General features: G+C 38.9%; 1 protein-coding gene across 5 annotated transcripts in view; it reads right to left on the bottom strand.

Annotated features, from left to right (window-relative positions):
- Positions 1-22,720, bottom strand: part of LOC106088151 (intraflagellar transport protein 56) — a 71,772-nt gene that overhangs the window by 8,403 nt on the left and 40,649 nt on the right. For 3 of the 5 annotated variants that reach the window (XM_059363747.1, XM_059363746.1, XM_013253526.2), the window contains one exon: positions 10,695-10,931. The gene's annotated coding sequence lies outside the window, so the exon portion shown is untranslated. Of the gene's footprint in view, positions 1-4,367; positions 4,466-4,558; positions 4,586-10,694; positions 10,932-15,469; positions 15,539-22,720 lie in introns of those variants that run through there. The other 2 variants (XM_059363748.1, XM_059363749.1) reach the window with 2 other exon arrangements.

Here is a 22,720-nt window from a genome sequence, read left to right as displayed (position 1 = left end):
CTGTGACACCACAGTAGCGATAGACCAGACCTCTGTTGAGAACCGACACGTCGCGAAAATGAAAATTTTTATGAAATTCTTTTAAAAAAACCCTTTAAATAAGAAGATTAAAAAAATATTTATATTTGAGGTCCTCCTTCAATTAATCGATGTTTTCGTCCGAAGGTATAAACCTTCAACCTATAACAAATTAATGCCAAAAATTGAAATTTTTGTTTATATAAACAAAATGTATGTTTTTTAATTGGGGTACAAAATAGAATAAGATCTTAAAGAGGACGGAAAGCTCAATTGTCAACGACCGGTGTCACAGACATGAACGTAAGGTTAGGACCGTTAGTTTTAAATAAGAGGAAAAAATAAATCTACAATTGTAAAAATTGAAATCTTCATCAGAGTGGACCTTAAAAAGGGCCGATAATTCTTTTTCAGTGTTCTTCAGTGAAGTGTCTTGAATCAAAAAAGCTTAATTTCAGCTTCAACAACTTGCACCAATCTAATATTTTGGATTATTTTGTAAAAAAATAATTTTTCGCCCCCTTTTAAAAACAGAGTTAAAAACTCATTTAATTTTGGATTCTAGCACATCAAGTATTCTACAAAAATGTTCACCGGAAATTCCTATTGTAGTCCCCTGAATACATCATAATTTAATAATAGTAAAACGGAAAACGTAATTCAGTGATAAAGTCGTAATTTAAAGTAAACGCCTTCTATAAGCTTAAGAGCTCAAATCAAGCGATTGGTTTATAAGGGAGCTATATCAGGTTATATAACCATTTGGACCATACTTGCAGTTTTTGAGAGTCATAACAAAAGTCATTGTGCAAAATTTCAGCCAAATCGGATAATAATTGCAGCCTCTGGAGGCTCAAAATGTTAAATCGGGAGATCGGTTTATAAGGGAGCTATATCAGCTTATAGACCGAATGAAAATATGTCATTATGTAAAATTTCGTCATTATGCAAAATTTCGTCATTATGCAAAAATCGCGTAATAATTGTGATCTCTGAAGGCTCAAGAAATCGGGAGATCGGTTTGTATGGGATCTATATCAGTTTATAGACCGATTTGGACCAGACTCCATTGTTTTCTGCATTTCACTCACTTTTGTACCTCTGTACAAAATTTTAGAGCTCTGAGTTAACTCTAACTATTTTTGTCTAGCGAATACACTAAGAGGCAACACTGTGCGTCGTCCTACACGCTACCAACTCGGCTACCGGGGCGCCCGTGTGGAAGGATAAACACCACTGAACATTTTTTTTTTTGATGCTCTAGACAGGATTCGAACCCAGACGGGTTTGCTTATCTCTGCGCCATGGTGGCCTTCATTGAATTGAGTAAATTTAATAAAATCTGCCATATTTTAAATAATAGCCTTCTCTCATAGGGCGCCATATTTAAAAATGGATAGATTAGGTCCATTTACTACTCCAGCCGGCCTTCATCACACAGAAGTATCTGTTTAAAATCTCGAGTGGGAAGCCTAAAATATTTTTCCATCACAATGATGGATGGACGGACAAACACTGCTAGATTGACTCAACGTCTAACATTAATCTGAGTCCAAACGGCGTGCCGCAGTGCTACATCTCTTTTGGGGAGAAGTGAGGCATAGTACCACAAAAATTTTCCCAGCATTAGCTGAAAAATTTTTCTGATGGTCTCGCCAGGATTCGAACCCAGGCGTCCAGCGTCATAGGCGGACATGCTAACCTTTGCACTACGGTGGCCTCCAGGATGTAAAGATGCTTCACCTGCATCTTTTTGCTACCTTCAGAGTTGTGTCCAAAAGACTAAATGTTCCTCTATCTCTTTTTGTAAGTTTTCGATTGTGTCCGTGGTATTGGTTTTGTGGCATTGTTTTTTTTTATGCCGTACTAGCTGAACCGGGCACGCTCCGCCTAGCTTTCTTTCACACTCTAATATCTTTTACTTGAGCCCTATATTGCCATGGTTGGTAAATTACTTCTATTTTGGGCTGCTTTATAGGCTGGACCGCTTAAGAAGTTTAATCCGCATATTGGTTGGGAGCTATATGAATTTATAGGCCGTTTTAGATCATACTTCTAATGTAGGTTAGAGGTCATAAGAAAACACTATGTACATAAATGCCGCCAAATGGTATAAAAATTACGTCCTCCAGGGCGTCAAAAGGTCAAATCTGGAAATCAGTTTGTATGGGAGCTATTTCTAAATATGGACCGATGTGAACGATCTTCAACTCGGGTATTGGGGAGCGTCCTGCAACACACCGTTCTAAATTTCAGTGATATTGGGTAATAAATGCAGCAATTGTGGGCTTAAGACTTAAAATCGACAGACAGCAGCAGCTATATCGAAATATAGTCCGATTTTAACCATATTCCGTTTGGACATCGGTATGCATAGTGCAAATCATTGTGTCAAATTTCATGGAAATCGCGTAAGAAATGCGGCTTTTATGTATTTTTGGCCCCTCTTTCCATACAATCCGACCACAGTGCGAGGATTTGTTTAGGTTTTGGCCGGCTATACAGTACGCAAGTATAAGTCGATTTTCTGGACTTCGTATTGGCTGTTTGTATGAATTAGCACCTAGCTCATATAATCAAATGGGGGACAATGAGATCTTTGCTTTGGTCATTCCAGTCAAATGCAAGGTGTCAGTCTGCGGGCTGAGCTGAAGTTTTGCTGCAATGTCCCTATTTGGAGTTCTTGCCCTTTTTGTGGAGTAATACTGCTGGTAGCTCATAGCTGGTGATGACTTTCGCTTTGGATTTTGTGGCATTGGTATTGTGAAAAGCGAAATCGTTTCAAAAGTTTCTTGGCCATCAAAAGTTTATTTGGTGTATGGTGCACACACACACACACATGAGAGCATTCGTTTACCATTTGAAAGGAGAATGGTGCTACACTTGGCGTCGCACTGGTCATTTTCTCATTTGAAGTACGACTGGGCTTAAATGAATGGATGGCAGGGAAAAGTTGTGAACATCATTTTCACCGCATAATACCGGGCTTAAGGGGACCGCCTGTAGAGCTGCGTCTAAAGGAAATTATAATAAAAACTCATAAACCGCAACAAATTTCGCCATTATTTTTTATGGAAAACTTTCGCTCTTTTCATTGTGAGCATAGCATGGCCTACTCTCTGGCAATAGTGACCGACGACACATTTGTTCTGTTCTGTATTGAAATTAAAAAGGACTTGTCTCCCTTCTATAACCTCTCGTTGAGAGGCTGTTGTTGTTGCTGCTGCTGCTTACTTTCTCAAATTGAAGACGCACCTCCCGTGGCTTTTTTATTACTTTCCATTATAATTTAAAGGTATTCAAATTTATAAGCCCCTTTGTTCGAGGGTGTCAGGACACAGGAAGCAGGCGAGTTTAAGTAGACGACGCAACAAAGCCCTCATTTGGGACAAGGGTCATTTGCTTTAACTTTAAACTCCTAATATGGTTTCATGGTCGTTGAGTTTGGTGTTGCCCTCTAACATTTGCCGTTTGCTTCTTCCATGGCTTGGGCTCAAATGAAATTATGACAGCAAGCTCTTGTCATTGCAAGCATTCTTTAGAGATGTATTAAAAGTAACACAAAAGTAATATGCGAGCGAAAGTGGCAGAAAAAAAAAACAAAAAAAAGTTTTCGACTCTGGAGCAGATTTTCAATCCTCCGACCACTTGTTATTCCATCATGCATTTCTACCTTCCCCAAGAGCCACCGGATAAGTAACTGTGTGGTGACGGCAGCGACGGTGGCGGTGGCGTACTGTCAAAGCGGAAAATGGGTCTCTTATCATCACTTCCAAAGGCAAATACGAGGAGTAATATTTAAATTATAGCCCGGAATAGAATTTTTTATGTGGAAACTTGTGTAAACTGTAAATTAAAGAATTTAATTTCTTTTGTTTTTGTTCCGCAGCTTCGTTCTGTTGTTGCTGTCTTTATTTTGTTTTGTTCTAATTCGCAGTCCCGCAATGACACACATAAAGTTTTTGGCCCAATCTGCATGACATGGGTGTCCCCGGTAAAGGCAGCCGCAGCAGCAAAGCACGAAAACGGAAAGGCGGCAGTCTGTGGGCTTGTTAAACCAATTCGCTTGGGTTGCTTCTTGCTTGGTCCCTTATTTCATTGTCTCTTAAAAAGAGAGATAGTGAGAGAGTGAAAAAATTGACACTGGGTAAAGTCTATGTGCCCAAGTCTTCCGCAAAGACACCTAAAAAACTTTTTCCAAGACTCAAAGCCATTGGGCGCAGCGTCATAGAAATTGTGTAAAAACCATGAAATGTTGTTAAAATAAGCCTTATTAGTATGCAAACAAATTTTGATTTATTCCGATGCTGTGCGTCGTTGTAGTCCCCCCTCTCTACCACGAAACTTACACACAAGGTCTACTGCCATCATCAGCTTTGCCTTCGAGGTTTCTGCATGGCTGCACCACAAATAATGTGAAAATAATAAGACAGGATGCGAAACTGCTCTGCACAAAGGTTCGTTTGTTCCCAGAGACATTTTTAGGACGACAAAATAAAATTTACAATCTTATCGGTTTGCTTAATGGTTTTACACTTACCTTGGCAATTTCAGACAAGAACTTTTTGTCCCCCCCCCCCCCCCCCCCCCCCCCCTCGCCATTGTCATCTTGCATCCGGAGAGGTTTTCTGGGCACACACTGCTGGGCCGAAGTTATTTGTTGCATTGTCCCATTGTAATATCCTTTGAGGGGCTTCATGGGGTGGTGGCATACAACGCATATTAACGTAATCATGTGTGTCATGTAGTTGTCGGGAAGTCGTTAAAACTTCTTGGCTGTAGAACATTTTGCATTAAATTGTATAAAAACGCATTTTGAACAGCTTTTGGGAACTCTTTTTTTTATCAGCACTACAAATGGAATTGTGGCCAAAGTTCAAAGTCACGCCACTCTATTTGAGGAAAACTGGGAAATCCAGTAGTCACCCCTCAAATATCGAAATACTTGCTTCCGACCTACTATATTTGATGAAGACAGGATGAGAACCATGCATGTCTCCTTGCATATTAAAAGTGAAGTTATGGAAAAAAGGGTGCGGCTATTAATCCGCCTCATGGCACTATGGACATATACCTAAGCCAGTAATCGGCTTATTGTGCACTCTAAATAATAAGCAGTGACCCAGAAAAAGAAAATTTAAGTCAGGAATTCCGTGCTGCTTACAAAATCCCTAATTGTTTTCCCTACTACGCCCCTTAGTTGGTTTATGTCTGGTATTGTGTGTCCACCTAATAAGGCCGGAGTCTGTTAGCCGCAAAAGCCGGGCAATGACAGGAATTGCTCCAACGTCTCGTAGTCCTATGTGTCCTGTTATGATACCGAAGACTTTACGTTCAGTAATAGCCTCGTCTTCTAACCATCCGGATCTTCCTGTAGGATTTTCGTCATTCTTCCTACCGTTTTGCTATTGCACAATATAACATGCGCTTTCGTAGCCTACGCTCTTAAATAGGACTGCGTCAACCCGAAGGGTTTCGGGTTAACCAAGTTTATTGACGGCAGTCCTATGGCCTTCGCTGTCATTTCGTCTGCTTTTTATTTTCCCCTTACTCCGCTACTGCCCGTCACCCTAACGATGCAGATCGTGCCATCCTTAGGGAAGGCGTTAATGGTATCTTACACTCCAAGACTGTTTGAGACCTTAACGTACTGGTTGTTATTGTCTTAATGGTCACTTAACTGTCTGTAAAGATGTTCACGCTCGACGTCCTTGCGTTAGCACCACATTACCTCACGCATTCCGTGATCGCCGGATCTTATGATCAAGCATTCTCAGTTCCTGGGTTCTCAATGTAAACCCCCAGTCTACTCTGCCCTCTAGCTTTGATCCATCTATGTAACATCAACTTCCAGATGGCAATACTAGGGTTCCGTCAATCCAAGACTGTGCCGCTGGCAGTAGTGCCTCACACTCGACCTCAATTGTCGTCTCAGGTATCCGATCGGAAACTTCCTCCATTCCTTCCAGGTCTTCCTATCGTCGCCTCGATTATACCGCGATGGTACGAGCTGCTCCTATCCTCAATCCACTCTTCCATCCCCTTTAGTTTCATAGCCGTAGAGGCTTTTAATCTGCTTTTAATTGAATCTGTATGTGTATGTGTCGGATATCTAGAATAGTCCCCAGTGCCATAGTGGGCGTGGTCTTTATCGCTCCACCTATGTCAAGACAACATGTTTTCTGAACCTGCTGTATTATCCTTACGTTGCACTTTTTCATCAAACTACTGAGACGTATGTGTTCTCTGATCCTGGTGTATTATGCTTACGTTACACTTTTTCTCCATCACAGTCAACCAAACTACTGAGGCGTAAGTAATTATCGGTCTAGTCACGCTCCAGTAGAGCCAGTGGACTATCCTCGGATTCATGCCCCATTTGGAGCATACGGCCCGTCTATATAGTGCCCAACATCGGTGAGCCTTCTCAGTACGCTCCTGAATGTGGCACTTCCAATTCAGTTTCCTGTCCAAGATCATACCTCAGTATTTGACTTTGTCAGATATCGAAATCCTTCTATTGAGGAAACGTGGTACGTTAAATTGGCCCACCTTTGTCTTCCTCGTGAACAGACATATTTTAGTGTTTCTCTGCGTTAACATTGAGGTCTAGCTCAGTAGAGTGCCATCTGAAAGACCCTTTCGGACTTCGTGCACAGCTGATTCGGATTTTTACCCCTTAGAAGTATAATAACATCGTCTGCGTAGCAGTCGGGTTCATATCCCTCCTCAGTCAGCATCCGTAATTGGTCATTTATGGTGGTCACCCATAGGAGTGGCGACAAAATGCCCCCCTGTGGCATGCCTTGTGCCATTTTCTCCTTTATATTTATACCATGGGATCCAAAATTTATCGACCTGTTCCTTAGCATATGGTTTATCCAGTCTCTAAGGACCGGGTCCACCCGGTACTGGTCTAACGATTTGATCAATGTGTCGGTCCGCACATTTATTAAAAGTCCCCTCGATGTAAATGCATACCTCCAGGGTGTACGTTTTGGCATCGAAGGTTTCTTTTATTTTATGCACAACCTCGTGCAGGGCAGTCTCCATCGACTTTCTATTGACATAAGCATGCTTCTTGTATTTGAGCAGTTCGTTGGATGTCCTACTCTTTACCATGGTGTCCACAATACGTTCCATGGTTTTGAGAAGTAATTTTGGTTAAAATTTGTTTATTTGTTTTTTGTTTAGCTTCAGTTGGAGCCGAGCTGATGCGCAGCTGACTACTAATCATGAGTTCCCATATTCAAACCCCGCTGGTGATAAATATGATACATGTAAACGTTGCGAGAAAAAAATAATAAAAAAAAGTTCAATAAAATAGAAAAAATCGACCTTTTTGGTCCTCTCCGTTAATGACACGCCGTGAAACTTTAAGGGTCTTTCCAGGCGCATATGTCTAGCATATTATGTACGGATTTTAGTCGAAATTCTTCATTTCAAATGTAAACAAAATTTTAATTTTGACGACTAAGCATGCATACCTAATGTGGTGTAGGGTATTAAAAGGTCTGCTTTGCCCGGCCATAGCCCATAGCACCTTGTTTTACTTTACAGATGACCCTCAATTTCCTAACCTTCAATAATATGTTAACCTTTTTCAACCCATTTTAGACCACTTCTTCTTCTTGTAGAGCAATTGCTATGAAACTTAGCATGTAAGAAGTTTACGGTTTTCGAGAATTTGTTTTTGGGAAACACGATAAGGTTAACACTATGCTCACTGATGCCAAGACGCAACACTGGTCTAAAATGGGTTAAACGATTTTTGTCTTTACAGCCTAGTACTAACTTCGACTTTCCTCTGTCAAGACGCATTATAAATAAAATGGGTACGGGTAGAACATGCAAACACATTTCGTATAAGTGATACTGAGTTCTATAAGCAAAATAGAGCGACATGTAGCAGCGCCAATATAAATTTCGCTTCTATTAATTGCCAATGTTAATAAATGCTCACAAAATGGGCGCCAATCAACTATGTTTCAATGATGTTGTCTTTGTTGTGGGTTGTTGTTTGACTTTTGTTGGTGTTCTGGCAAAGAATGGAGTCCGTCGGATTTCGCAATAATTTAATAGGTATTTTCGCTGCGAATGAAGTTAGTACTAGGCATAAGTTAGAAAATTTGGCATCTTTAAGTTAAGTTCGTTTGCTTTGGCTCGCATCTTTGAAGTTAGGACATTTTTTTAGTGCCTAAATTCTAAACTAAAGTTGTTAGAGTTTTGACTTTTGAAATTGAATGTACTGATCGGTCGGTGGAAGTGAAACCCAAAGTTTTGAGATTGAGTACACCAAGTTTAGGCGTCCTTTCTTCAAGACTGCAACTTGCAAAGCTTGCTTGCAGTAATCTTGATTAAGTGTGGAAACTAAATGGGAGGAGCTGTGCAGCACCAATCTGCAATTTATTACAAGTTCTGCGGCAAAATAAAGCCAGAAAGCAACAGAGTTTGAACATCACGTGTTGAGCACCAATACACTCACACACACAGACGCGCACACATTCACAAGCACTATATCACAAAGATGGTAAATTTACAATTTAAAGTTTTTGGTACAACAAATGCCGTTTGCATGGTTTTATATGGAGCTAGATTGGTCTCTCCTTTCCCCTTCCTTGTTGCCTTTAGTTTCGTGAGGAAACTGGCAACCGAAGAAAGTGCACTTGACTTCCGATTGCTGAAAAAAGGCAGAGTTTTTGTGCAAGGCTCGTCCAAAAGTTGATAGTGGCAACATTGTGTGCCACGTTTGACTGCCAACAAACCTCACGAACAGCTTCGTTGTGGCTGAGGCGGCGACACATGCAGCGGCTATAAGTTTTAAACCAAATAGCAATGCGTAAACTTTTTAAGCAAAATGAAATACTGAAACGATGTCTTAAAATACCAGCACCCCGTCCCCCTCTTCCGTTTCGGGCTGTTAAAACGTTTCATTTTCAATTTTGGGCAAACTTTTTTCGGCAACAATAAAGATTTTATTTTAAAATGTCGTCTCTTAAATCTTTTTGCCAAGGGGTTTGAATGCAGCAAATAAAGAGATTCCATTTCAATTGAATTGTTGTTGTAGAGAGATCTCTTTGTGAATGGTCGATGTGTTTCGAACGTTTTGAATGACCAAAGATTTGGGTTTCATTTGCCAGCAGTACAGTAGGTGACCATAAGTTGATGAGACATAGACACCTGCCAGATGCACCTTGTGTCAATGACATGTACGGGTGCATGTGTGTTAGTGTGTCCGCTGGTATTTATCCTTCGCCTAAAACCAACGAACCGAATCTTATCAGGGACCATCAACACTGCGACTCAGTCCAAGTTAGAAGGCCGAGGTTGTAAGCTTCACCACCCTCACCACCATCACAACCCTAAATTCGGATCTCCCTCTGAATGCCAAAATGTGTTTAACTGACAAGGTGTAGGCGAGTAGACCATCAGACATGACTAGGAAACGCCGCCTTCCCAAAAATGTATGGTTTACTCTTGAGAGTCCTGTCCATGTTCAAAACACGTTGTTTTTATTGCACTCTACCATGCAGCAACTTTCATAGCCAGTGGTCGCAGGTAGTTTGTTTTTATACTGTGGCCCTACTCTCATCTGGGCTGTTCTCACAGTTTTGCCATATGGCTTGCGTGAGATAAATAATTAAAAATTGTTAGCTTAATAATCTTTTGCAATTTGTCTTTCTTCCAACACTTGGTCTTGAGCCAATTGACCAAAGCTCGCTCACAGCTTCGATTCAAGAAGAATCGAAATTTGAGCTGAAGGTTTCAAATCGCGAGATTGGAACGATGTGGATCATAATCATGGGGGTGTTAAAGCCTAGTACAACTCACCATTACAAATTTCATCAAAATTGGTGAAACAAACGAGCTTTCTATGCGTCCGAAAAGGCATATAGAATTAGATTGGATTGGATATTTGCTATAGATATAATACAGTCTTATTCACAAAACATTTGACAGTTCTTTAAAGTAAATCTGTCAAATAAACCTATTTTAAATCTACATTATGTTTTGTGAATAAGGCCGATGAAATTTTGACAGAACGTATCAATTAAAGTCAAGTGTATATACTCGAAAACAGCTGAATCGGTTGTCTTGAAATGTTCACAAATATGTAGGATTGTCCGGTCCCTCCTCGTACCCAAAAGCACCATCCAAAAAGGAAAAGTAAAGCCATTGGGACGGTATGAGGCTCAAATGAAAGGAGTCGAATACGAATATCAACATTTGCCTCCAAGCTCCTTTGGCCCTTGCCATAAAATCCCTCAAATGAAAAGTAGACCGATGGGAATAAAATGGGATTCAATTGAATGGGAATAAAATGGGATTCTAAATACCCCCTACCCAAAAGCTTTCGAACCGAAAATAAGTCCTATAGGGGTAAAATTAGACTCAATTGAAAGGCATTTGGGTGTAGAGCATAAACATTTCACTTTCAAATTCGGACCATGTGTGGTGATGCCGCCTTACCCCTAAATACCTCATAGAAACATGCAGAACGAGCGAAACTATCCAAAAATCTAGCGTAACTGAAATGCATTGCGTGTAGGTCATGGCTGATGTTGGCGTTGCATGCCAATTAGGGGTTGGGTGTAAAACTAATCTCCTGTTTTCTCATCCTGTCTACATGAACTCCATAAACAATTCCATTTTGTTCCAGATGGTGGTTTACTTACCTAATGAAATCCAGTTGTTGTTGTTGTTGCTTTGGTTACGGGTTCTTTACCGCATCACACTTTCATTTGCAGCGACTTCTCACAGAGTCATTGAATCTACGCCAGGTGATGGTGTCCAGTGGTTGTCAACTTTAGCACAAGTTGATGACTACAACCGATGGGCAGAGAAGAGTTTTTCTCTATAAAAGTGAGAAATGATCAAGGTAAGGAGAGATATGACGCCGTATGTAGACATGGCTTAAAAGAAAGGAAGGGTATGAGCGCATTTAGTTTGGTTAACAACGTTGCATGCAAGTTGTAACTCTAACATTGTTTTGTGGAAAATCTAGGCGAAATTTTATTTGAATAGAAAATGAAGATAAATAAAATTGTGATTTTGTACTTTTAGGAAAATTCATTCAAAATTTTATAGTTTGTCTGATTGGGCTCTTCTATTTTGGTCTATAAAATCTCTTTGTGATTTTTCGAATATATTCTAGCTGGAGATCATATTCAATGCTTTCTATTCAAAGTATATCATGGCACAGAACTTATAAAAGTTGGGCAAGTGTGTGCTGTTATTCAAAATAATTTGACTGCCATGGTGGATCGCCATTTCCGGTACGCCATGTATCTTCATCAGCGCCTTTGTCAAATTATTAAGGTGCTCCACACAGCTAACCACTATTGAGCACGATATGGAGCATGCTTTAGGGCTCAAAAATCCTCTAACCCTCCTTAGCGCAGTTAGAGAGAAGAAAGCCTTACTTTCCACTATTCCGATATAAACTAATCTCTGTTTGTTGTGCACTTGAATATTCTTTGAATGTCACTGCCAGTAATTTTTGTCCTTAGGCCACATTAGGCCTGGTTTCAAAAAAACAATAGTTTTTCAGCTGGACTGGGCATGGAAAAGTTGAAGTGCCAGTTTCGGAGTCTGGTGAGTAAGGCGGATGCCTAAGACCCCCCCCGCCCCCCGCCATTCGATGGTTTCTTTAAATATTGCCCAAACGAGTGAGTTTGATTTTTCCTTAAATCAAAGTAATTTTGATTGAAGAAATTATCAAACCAAGTAATTTTGTAAAATTTTGAATTTCATGAAATATTTCGTAAACACCTGCACCTTTAAGTGGCAACTTTTACAATCTCGCCTGCTGCAACCCCACACTCACAATTGCATTGGAGGCATTTGTCCGATTTGAAATGAGTTCTGCTGCACTAACTGGACTAACTGACAAGCAGACAAACAAGGCTGTCTATTCAGTTGGAAACATTTAATAGTCTGTTTGTGGTCATGCAACCAATTCCACTTGCATTTGTTGGCAGAATGTTAGCCAGTCATGGTGAATGTTTGAATGCAACTGAATAGTAAAGGTTACACACACACACACACAGAGGACACAGGACAGTATGTCCTTAATGTTATTTTCATATTTTGCCCTGGTTTTCGGTGTGTGACACTTTGACAAACAAATGATTATTCGTTGGTGTCTGTGGCAGACCTAGCAGCGCGACCCGTTGCTGCGTAACATTAATGGCTCTAACCACAGCACAAAAAGGATACGGCCGTATGTCCGCAATGACACGTTGTTATTGTCACAAGTAAAGACAGAGCGAGCTCGTGTATGTGGTCCATGAACATGTGCCCATCCATCGCTTGGTGGAAATGTCCAAGTCCTGTTGCCACCTCACCACTCAAAGTGGTGAGCTGGGCCCAGTTGGAAAGGCGTGCAGTGTGCCGAGTGCTAATATCGATATTGGCTCCTATTGCAATCCAATATCCAAATGGCTGTTGGCTTGTCGCGGATGAGAGCACTCCGTTGCGGGCCTTTTATCAATTTGTTTATTGCACCGATTCGTTGGCATTGCAATCGGCCATGAAAACCAACAACTAATAAGTAATTACTTTAAAAGTAGTTTTCGCACACCTTCTTCGGCCGCAGGCCATGTCTGGTTAAGGTGTTGGCAAACATAAACTCGAATTTGTTGGCGTACAAAGTTGATGAGTGGTGGGTCTGCTGATAGATGATAGAAAAATATCCGCCATTTATGAGCTGGTTGGTTTTTTTTCTCCAAAATTCATATTTTGCTATTTGTTGATATTTGATGGCTTAGCCACTATTTTACATTAGAAAATTAAATTTAATTGCTTTGCTTTGATTTTAGTATGGTTTTAATATTTTATGGCCAACGCCGAAGCCTTTTAATTCCAAGTTTCCCACAGCCTATTTCAGAGTCAACTTTTCAGCTGGGCAAAATTACTGACTCTTATGTTTGTTGCAATTCAGGATTGTGGAAATTTGTTTGTGGGCAGCAAAATATGATTAACCACATTGAGGTATTTGCAATCGATAACGTGCATGTGGGCAACGCACACAGTCTGTCGGTTACCACCGAAATGTCATTAGCAAATGTTGGCTATCTCTACGTGTATGGTCGGAGGCGGTGTGTTTGGTAGGTATTTAGCCTGTTCCTCCCCCTTGAGCTGGATTGAAATGGTTTAGTTGGTATGGGAGACGCTCTCTGCTCATGCTGCTCAGGGGAACTTTGTTACGTCTCTTTGAATTGAATAATTGAATCCTTAAATGCATTGTTCACTTTGGCATTGGTGCGTATGATCAACACGCCACGGTACAATCACTGCTCATACGCCACATGGTACTACAAACTTAACACGAACTAGACATTGATTTGTTATACAATAAAAACTAATGATGTGTTTGGAAACGAAACGAAAATGTGTATAAAGAAAACGGATATGAGTCAAATTTAGAAATATAATATCAACTCCTCTTAATAAAAAAAATATTTAGTAAGATATAGGTTTTAACTATCTTGACGTTGAAAGATAAAAAAATGCTTCAATTATTTTAAAAAAGTTTACCAGATACCAGTATGAAGTTTTAACAGATGGTAAACCATCGTAGGAAAACTGTTTATAAGTCATCAAGGATTTTGTGAGTTTTGCCACTCTTCAAATGAATGAGCTATAGTAGCACGTCTTGTCAAAATATCATCTTCCAGTGAAAGTTTTGAGTTTTCAGTCCAAACGCTGAAAACCCTACTTCAATTCTTGTAAATTTTTGAGGAAAAACTCGTTTTTTTGCTTCTCTGTTAAAGTGAATGTTTTGTGGCTTATTTGTCAAGACATTTCAGGGTTATCTAGCGATGTCCGTCCATCCGTCACACAGTGTTGGCCCAGAGGGAAAAATGCAAAAATCGAAAAGGAAAATTGTTATGAAAATTCCTATTAATTTTTTTGAAGAACCCTTCAAATAAGAATTAAAAAAAATATATATTTTGGTATTTTAGGTCCCCCTTCAATTAATCGATGTTTTCGTACAAAGTTTTTTAACAAATATTTTTTCCCAAAAAATAAAATTTTAACATATAACATTAACATGTGGTTAGTATCGTTAGTTTTAAATAACAAGCAGGAATAAAGCAATGACTGTGAAAATTTAAATTTTTAGCAGAGTGGACCGTCCTAATTATTTTTCAGTGTTCTTTAGTGAAGTGTCCTGAATCAATAAAGCTAAATTTCATCCAATTCAATATTGTGGATTATTTTGTAGAAGATGATTTTTTGGCCCCTTTCTGAAATCAGGATTAAAAACTCCTTTAAATTGAGATTCTAGTATATCAAAATATTCTACAAAAATGTTCGCCGGAAAATTCTAATATAGTCCCCTGAATACACCAAAATCCAAAACTTAACATAGACACTGCAAATCAGTAAAACTGGAAACACAATTTAGGGATAAAGTCTTCAGTTAAAGTAAACGTCTTCTATAGGCTTAAGAACTCACATCAAGAGATTGGTTTATAAGGGAGCTATATCAGGTTGGATTCCGATTTAGACCATGGTGGAATTTGGGAGAGTCATAGCAGAAGTTATTGTGCAGCTTATAGACCGATTTGAACCATGGAAATGCAAATTTGCCCATGAACATTCCACTAAGGAACTGGGGCAAACTTCTCACATATCACTGAGTGCTGTCCGATTCTAGTTCAATGATAAGGGGCCTCCAAATATCGCCAGCACTAGAAGGGATATTCTAGCAAGGATTCGAACGCAGGCGTTCAGCGTCATGGGCTGACTGGCTAACCTCTGCGCTATGGTGGCCTCCCCGATTTAAACCATTCTCCACTTCAGTTGTTGAGACTCTTAACAGATGCCATCATGCAAAATGTCAGACCAATCGCGTAATAATTGCGACCTCTGGAGGCTCAAAAAGGTAAATCTGGAAATCAGTTTAAATGGCAGCTATATCAGGTTATAGACCGATTTGAAGCATACTCCATTTCATTCTGTATTACACTCTGTGCAAAATTTTAGAGCTCTTTTTTGTCCAAGGAATACACTAAGAGGCAACACTATGCGTCGAACTTTCAAGGCGAGCAATGCTAGTCTCTCGAAGGTATGCTCAAATTCTTCTTTTGCAGAACTATATCTGGAAACCGATTGTCATATTTTACATCTTTAGCACCTACATCAAACAAAAATTTGGCCATAAGCGTTCCTTTAAGGACCAGGAGCACCTACAGCAAGTAAGTCTTATCGAAATATAAAAAAAAATGTATGACCTTCCATAGCATTTCTTTAGTTTCTGCTTGTGAATTGAAATATTGAAATGATTGAAGTCGGCCCAGTCACACGCATTTTATGAGCACAAGACCTATTTTCGATTTTCAGCCCGGCACGCCTTACTCGGCTTTAAGAAGGTGGTTAATACAAAGCTTAAATCGTACACCAGTTATTGTTATGAGGGAAGTGTTCTAGGTTACTTACTTACTCTAATTGGCTATGACAGAACATTTGTTCCACTGGCCGAACGTTCCAAGCGCCTCGATCTCGATTGAGATGTCTCCCACCAATTTGTTTGCCTTCAAAAGACTTCTTTGCTGGAGCGTCTTCATCCATTCTGACAATATGACCTAGCCAACGCAGCCGTTGTATTTTGATGCGTGTAACTATGCTATCGTCGTCATATTCTCCATTAACGCAAACTGGTCCACTTATTTTACGAAGAATCTTTCTCTCAAATACTCCAAGCACTGCTTCATCTGCTTTCACAAGTATCCATGCTTCAGAACCATACAACAGCACGGGTAGTATCAGTGTCTTGTGTAGTGTAATCTTCGTCTGTCGAGAGGAGGCCTTGTTTCAAAACTGCTTACTTAGTTTAAAGTAGCTTCTATTTGCCGGTATTGGTCTTCGCTTTATCTCAAAACTGGTGTTATTCGTTTCGGTTACGGCGGTGCTGAGGTAGATATAGTCGCTGACTATCTCAAAGTTGTGGTTCCCAAATTTCTTCATTTTCTTTTCCTGCTCGGTTGCTTTAGGAGTTGAAACCATTTTTTGTGAGTTGAAACCATTTCGTCTTATCTCCATTTAATGCCAGACGCATTTTCACTGACTCTCTTTCGGTTCTTTCAAAGGCAGCAAAGTGCCTAGGTTCCTTAATAGAATATTTTTGAACAAATTTGTAAATTTAGATGGCCCGTTTAACTGGGCGATTTGTGTGCAGGGTTTTTCCGGTTCTTCTCCGATCTGATTCGATCTCTTGTAAATCTGGTCAGATTTCTAGACAAAGCGGATGGTACGCGAAACATTATATATTGGTATAAAACGTAAAAAAGGTAGTAAATGTCTTAAACCTCGAAAATGCTCCACCGTTTGTTCAGTTTCGACATCATATCATTGTTTTAGATTTTTTGTTGCTATAGCACCTATATAAAATTTTCAAAATTTTAAATGCGTTAAGAAAAGTTTTTATTTAATCCTTTTTATATTCAGCACTAACGGAGCGGTTTGGTCACGTTAAGAAAAAATGTTTTTGATGTTCTCGAAATGATTGGAACTCCGACGTTTTCTGTTATAGGAGCACATTCTAACCTATGCACCAATGTTGCCATATTCATAAACTCACAAAAGTTGAAAACAATTATACGATTTCCTAATTATTTTTCAATTCTGTTAAAAACGAATTTTTTTGGCCAGGTTTATGACGTTTTGACGTATGTACTACACGTCGGGAATGTTTGTCATATACGTGGGAGTTTCCGACAGACCATCTCTGCACATGATAATTCAATGTGGTACAGTACAGTACAACATCATACAGTAGAGGCAAATACAGAACAGCACAATAAGGTACACAATTAAGCACATAAATTGAGCAAATTTTCTCTTTGGTTACATTATAGTCACCATTTGGTTTACAGAAATTCTTATCCGCAATGAAATACATTCGATGCTGAGACAAGGACATGCTCGAACGTATCGTATGTTTATTTTTTAATCCGTTTCGAATATTTAAAAGCCACATGTTCCCTTATACACCAAGTGAAACATTTGATTATGGTTTGTGCCAATCGCATTGCAGACGTAATAAGCAGTGATAAAATTGCAAAATTATTTCCATGAAGAGCTGTGGGTATTCTACTGAGGCGAAAAATTTCCAATTTGTTTTTTGAAAACAAAATCGTATGTTGGGTAGCGCATTCACAGCCATACATTTGGGAAGCTAGAATGTATCGTCTATATTTCCGAAAGGCGTAAGGAGTATTAACATTGTCTAGACTACCCTCAACTGCCATAAATCAAAATTGTGCAAACACATCGGAGGCTAGGAGGGTTTGTTGCCATTTCTACTGTGATTTCGATGGATGGAGATGCGGGTGTTTTGCAAAAATCTATCTAATTAAGGTTTTGTAGAACGCTGCAACAAATTCAATCGTAAAAACTATTGAAAGCGGCCGTAATTGAATCTGCTGGTAAATATTAGTCGTCATTTTCGATTCCCATATCCAAAGCCATCCAAGTGTGCATTTCAAATGCAGATTGAGCCACACTCAACAAAGCCTCGATGCAGTGTAGTCGTTGACGTAGCTGCTTTTGTTACAGGTGCTGCTACGACGGCAATCCCTTGATGTGCTCGCTCTAAAGTTGTGCCACATTGAGTGGCTTGGATGGCTTGGATGGGTGAGCAATAAAGTTGAAAATTCCTATATTTTGTACAATTAAAACTTCAGTTGTTGGCAATTAGATGTTCGATGGCAAATCAAATGAAAATGTTGCAAAACAACTACTTTTGGTCCTTTTGCTACATGTTTTCCATGTGTGTGTATGAGTGTAAGTGGAGAAATACATACAAAGGCAGTGATCCCACATTGCATGGTTTCACATCTAATTCTATTCACTTCAGTTAGGAAGACTCAGGAAGAGCAGATTAAAAACGAGTTGCCATTTCACTCGACATACACTGGCTATTCTACACCCCCCGCTACCCGCAGCTACATAGTACATATCGAAACATTCTCATCGCCCGCAAAGTCTGTCAATATTCAATAGTTATGCTTTATAAATACGCCACTAAATGCAAAATCCTTTCTCTGCTAAAAGTACAGATGTATGCATGCATGTACGTATGTGGGCAAACATTCACATCCACACCCCTGCACAATACGTTCATACTTCCACAAATGCACAAATGTGATGACAACACTATGCAAATACCAGAAGCCAAAGGAACACTCACTACAACGTATCGAGAAATTCTTATAATAGTCTCTACGAACATTAGGGATATGATGAAAAATGTTTTTTTTTATGTTAAACCTTATTTAGACATTTCCAAAGAATTTTGCATAATTTTGATTTGAGAACATTTCACTAAGATGTAGTCATAATATAAAATTGTATCAAAATGTTGTCTAAAACAATTTCATCGTAATTTGTATTTACAGAAAATGTTTCCTTTGCTAAAATTTTACTAAAATTTTGTTATCAGAAAAGTTTGCCTATTTCCGTCGAATCATGTCACTGCAGTAGACTTAGAAAAATTTGGTGAAAATTTTGCCCCTAGAGGTAATAGCCAAAAAATTTGTCCTTACGAGAGTTGTTCTCTCATTTTGTCTTCGGAAAAACATTCACTGTGAAATGTTTGCTATAGTGTTATCCTCAATATAGATTTCACTTGAAAGTTAATATTTCAATTATTCTCAATGGTTCGATCGTTGTTCACCCCACTGCCTATGCCATCATTGCATTTCGCTATAAATGTTCAGTGCATCAAAGAGAATAGAAACCCTAATATACGGATGTGTGGGTTTGATGTTAAGAGTTCTTTGGCAAAGTGATTTTTGTCGAAGTGAGATGAAAAACTAGAAACAGAATTTCAACACACCGATGAAATTTGCAAGGACGGCCAGAAGGGGAGGTACATTCAAAGGCATAAAGACTCGGCAGCCACATGTGGCGGGGTATACTGATATGAATATACTTGGAGTGTGTGTGTGTGAGTGCTGGTATGTGTATGTGCTCGCATTTACTTATGTATGTGTCTCCCTAGATGTGCACTCTCAATAAACATCGAACAACAACGGACAGCTCAAAGAGTGGAAAAAAGTTTCTATTTTGTTTTTCTTTTTTAAGCAACCCTCCCCGATGTCTTCGTTCTTTATCACCCTCCCCCCTTTGCCATAGTCAGCGCTCCCGGTGTTATTGTGTTGTCATAAAAGTGTGGTAAATTTAACGTCATGGTAAATGTTTTTTAGACTCTAATCTTCAAATAATGGAAAAAGTTTTGCTGTTAAGCAAAAGCTTTTCGATTTTTTGCTCTAATATCTATGCTTTGATTTGCTTTTTCGCATTCCGCTTTGTTGTTGTATTCATGTGGCCGTGCAGGTTGTACCCCTACCGCCGCCCGTGCTCTCCGGCTGGAGTAGTCGCAACAGGAAACGAGTAATTTTCAATTTATTGCAAGTGAAAGAGAGGGTGAAAAACGTAAGGGTTTTTCTCCTCCATTGCGCTGGAAATACGTCTGTTCGTCGTTATTCCGATGTTGCAGCAGTGGAAAATACTTCAATTTTGTGATTGAATTGTCGATTTTCTTCTATTTTTCATGTTTCGTGGAAGCAAAGCGGGAATGGAGAACGGAGAGTGCAGTGCAGTGAAATGTTGTGTGAGGTGTGTGTATGGGTCCAAGCAGAGTGAGCTTTGCTCTTTGGCCTGTCCACAAACCACAAGCAATTAAGATAAAGCTAATTGGCAATTGATTCTTTATTCTTTTTTTTTTTTTGCCAATTTTGAACATGACACAAGGAATTCCCAATAAACGAAGACCACATTAGCGGCTTTGTTTGAGAAATTTTTGTTGTGCTGGCCGCGATGGAAAATGGACAGGCAGAAGAAAAATTGAAGTCTTAATAAACGCAAAGAAAGCATATTGAATTTGGTCACCGACAGTTGTTGTGTTTCAAACAACAGCAGCCGTAACATTTTGTTTTATGCCATTTGCAACGCATTTAAATATCAATTTCCAACCCCACAAAGTGTGTATATTTCAGATCGTCGTTAAATCAACGATGTCCGTGTGTCTATCCGTTTGCTGTAATCATTCTACTGACTTCAAAAATTGAGGTATGAGATGAAATTTTGCACAGGCATGTATTTCTTTAAACGGAGGTTCAGTTCTTGAACAAGCCAAATCGGATCATTTTTGGATATAGCTGCCATATAGATTGATGTTCTGATTAAGGATCTTGAACTAATAAAAAGCGCATTTACTACCAACAGATTTTGTGGAAATTTGGGACAGTGAGTTGTACAGTTGTACTAGGGCCCCCGATATCCAAACTGAATATGGTCCATGTCAGGTCATATTTCCATATAGCTGCCGTATACACCGATCTGCGAATCCAGGGTCTTAAGCCCATTAAAGCCGAATTTATGACCTGATTTTGCTGAAATTTTTACGTTTATATCAGCCCACAATTTAGGGTCTTAAGCACTTAAAAAGCGGATTTATTACCAGATATCGCTGAAATATGGTACAGTGAATTGCGCTAATTGGGGTACATCAGACCTTATTTGAATATACACTCATGCAAATTTGTTATTCAAAACAGCAAAAATGTTTGCTAAAACAGCAGTTTTTGTCTGCTGAAAATTGGAAAGCCGACATTACTGCTGTTTCAGCAAACACAGGGCTGCTGTATTAGCAAACACAGAGCTGCTGTATTAGCAAACATTTCTTACTGCTATTTCAACTAACAAAATCTGCTGTTTTAGTACACAAGTCTGCTGAAAAAAAATTATGCTACTTTTTATGGTTGACTGTTTGTTACTTGTTTCAATTGCTTGAGGCATTTTTTGAACTTTTTTAGAAATTTTGTTGGAAGAGATGATTTTAATTTGTGGAATAGTACTGTAAAGAAGCTACTTGAACCATCCATTGGTATGCATTTCGAAATGTGGCTGAGCTAGCTCGCATTTTTTGCTATTGGTCTACTAATGTGCACATGTATCTAAATTTGAAGAACAAAGGCTATGGAAAGTATACATTCAGTGGTGATTATAAACCTCCACCACTGAATCACACATTTACATATGTGTTCTGTTTTTTTTTTTCTAACATCCCCTTCAAAATTAAGCAGCAGTCATTTTCAGCAAACAACAGAATTTTCAGCAGTAAGCCTGCTACTCTGAAATTGCAGTACTACTGCTGTAATAGCAGAACTACTGCTACAATAGCAGCAAAATTAACAGCTAATATTCACAGACAGTGTTTGCTATTTTCAGCAAACTTTTTTCTATGAGTGTAGCTGCACGGGCCCCTGGGCTAGAGACATAGTTTCAATGAAATTTTTGCTCAAATCACAAAGAATTTCAATGTTTTAAAGATAAAAATACAAAAAAATGTTTGTGTAGACACAACATCAATAATTTTTTTTTCTAAATGAACATTACATTTTTTTGCTCAGGCCCGGGCCCAGCTAAATAAGTTTTTCTAAAGACACAATTTTTAATGGATTCCTTAGTTTATCATCTGTTTTCACTATTTTTCAACTTTGATGGAAAATAATAAAATTTAACCATTTTTACCGTTGCCATATTTTCAAAATACGCTCTTTGATTGCCCCTTAAGATAATTCAAAAGGCCCATTTGATCCATTTTTTTTTAAGGCAAAAATATAAAAAATACATGATTCAAGAATTGTATGGAGAGCACGTCCCACAGTCGAAAAATCTTGCGAATAATTTTCGAACATTTCAACGGATAAGGATATCTACTCGAAATTTGACATTGTGAATATGGAGATGGTTTCCTATTTGCAGACTTTAGTAGGTTCAGGGGCAAACATGGGGCACGAATATTGGTCACCTCGACCTTTCAAATTTTGAAGTGCTTTCAAATAAGCATTTATAGGCCGATCGCCATTAATTTTTTTTGCAAAATAAGCATCTCGTAAAATCCTACACAAAACAAATGCCTAAATGTTTAGAATATATCTCTAACAATCGTTAGATATTGGAGTTACAACAATTTTTTTTTTGAATGTTTCAGTCAAGGAATAGCCAATTGCAAATCTGATTACACCGTTGGAAAGGTTACAAAATTCTTCGAATAAGAAAAAATAACTGGAGGCCACCGTAGCGCAGAGGTTGGCATGTGCGCCTTGTCGCTGAAAGCCTGGGTTCGAATCCTGGCGAGACCATCAGAAAAATTTTCATCGGTGGCTTTCCCCTCCTAATGCTGGCAACATTTGTGAGGTACTATGCCATGTAAAACATCTCTCCAAAGAGGTGTCGCACTGCGGCACGCCGTTCGGACTCGGCTAGAAAAGGGAGGCCCCTTATCATTGAGCTTAAACTTGAATCGGACTGCACTCATTGATATGAGAGAAGTTTGCCCTGTTCCTTAGTGGAATGTTCATGGGCAAAATTTGTTATTTGTAACTGTTCTTTTCTACCTATAGTTCAAATTTCCGAAAAAAATAATTTACGAATAATTATAAAAATTCTGCAGAAACTAAAAAAAATTATTTAAAAAAGTAACTTTTTGTTTAAAGCCTTTAAAAAGTAAAAACAAATCTTGTTACCATTTTTCCACAAATTTTTACTTTTATGAGCAACTTATCTATCAGATGCCATTTAATTTTTTCAGTTATTTTATGTGGTTCACACTACATAACTGTAGAAAGAGGCAGACTATCTGGCGCCTCATCTGGCCAAAATTTTCACAGCGTGTCTAGGACTT

Source organism: Stomoxys calcitrans, chromosome 2 (assembly GCF_963082655.1).
Source record: "Stomoxys calcitrans chromosome 2, idStoCalc2.1, whole genome shotgun sequence".
Classification (NCBI taxonomy): domain Eukaryota; kingdom Metazoa; phylum Arthropoda; class Insecta; order Diptera; family Muscidae; genus Stomoxys; species Stomoxys calcitrans.
The sequence above is the reverse complement of the archived record's forward strand: the minus strand, read 5'-3'. Positions and strand labels throughout refer to the sequence as shown.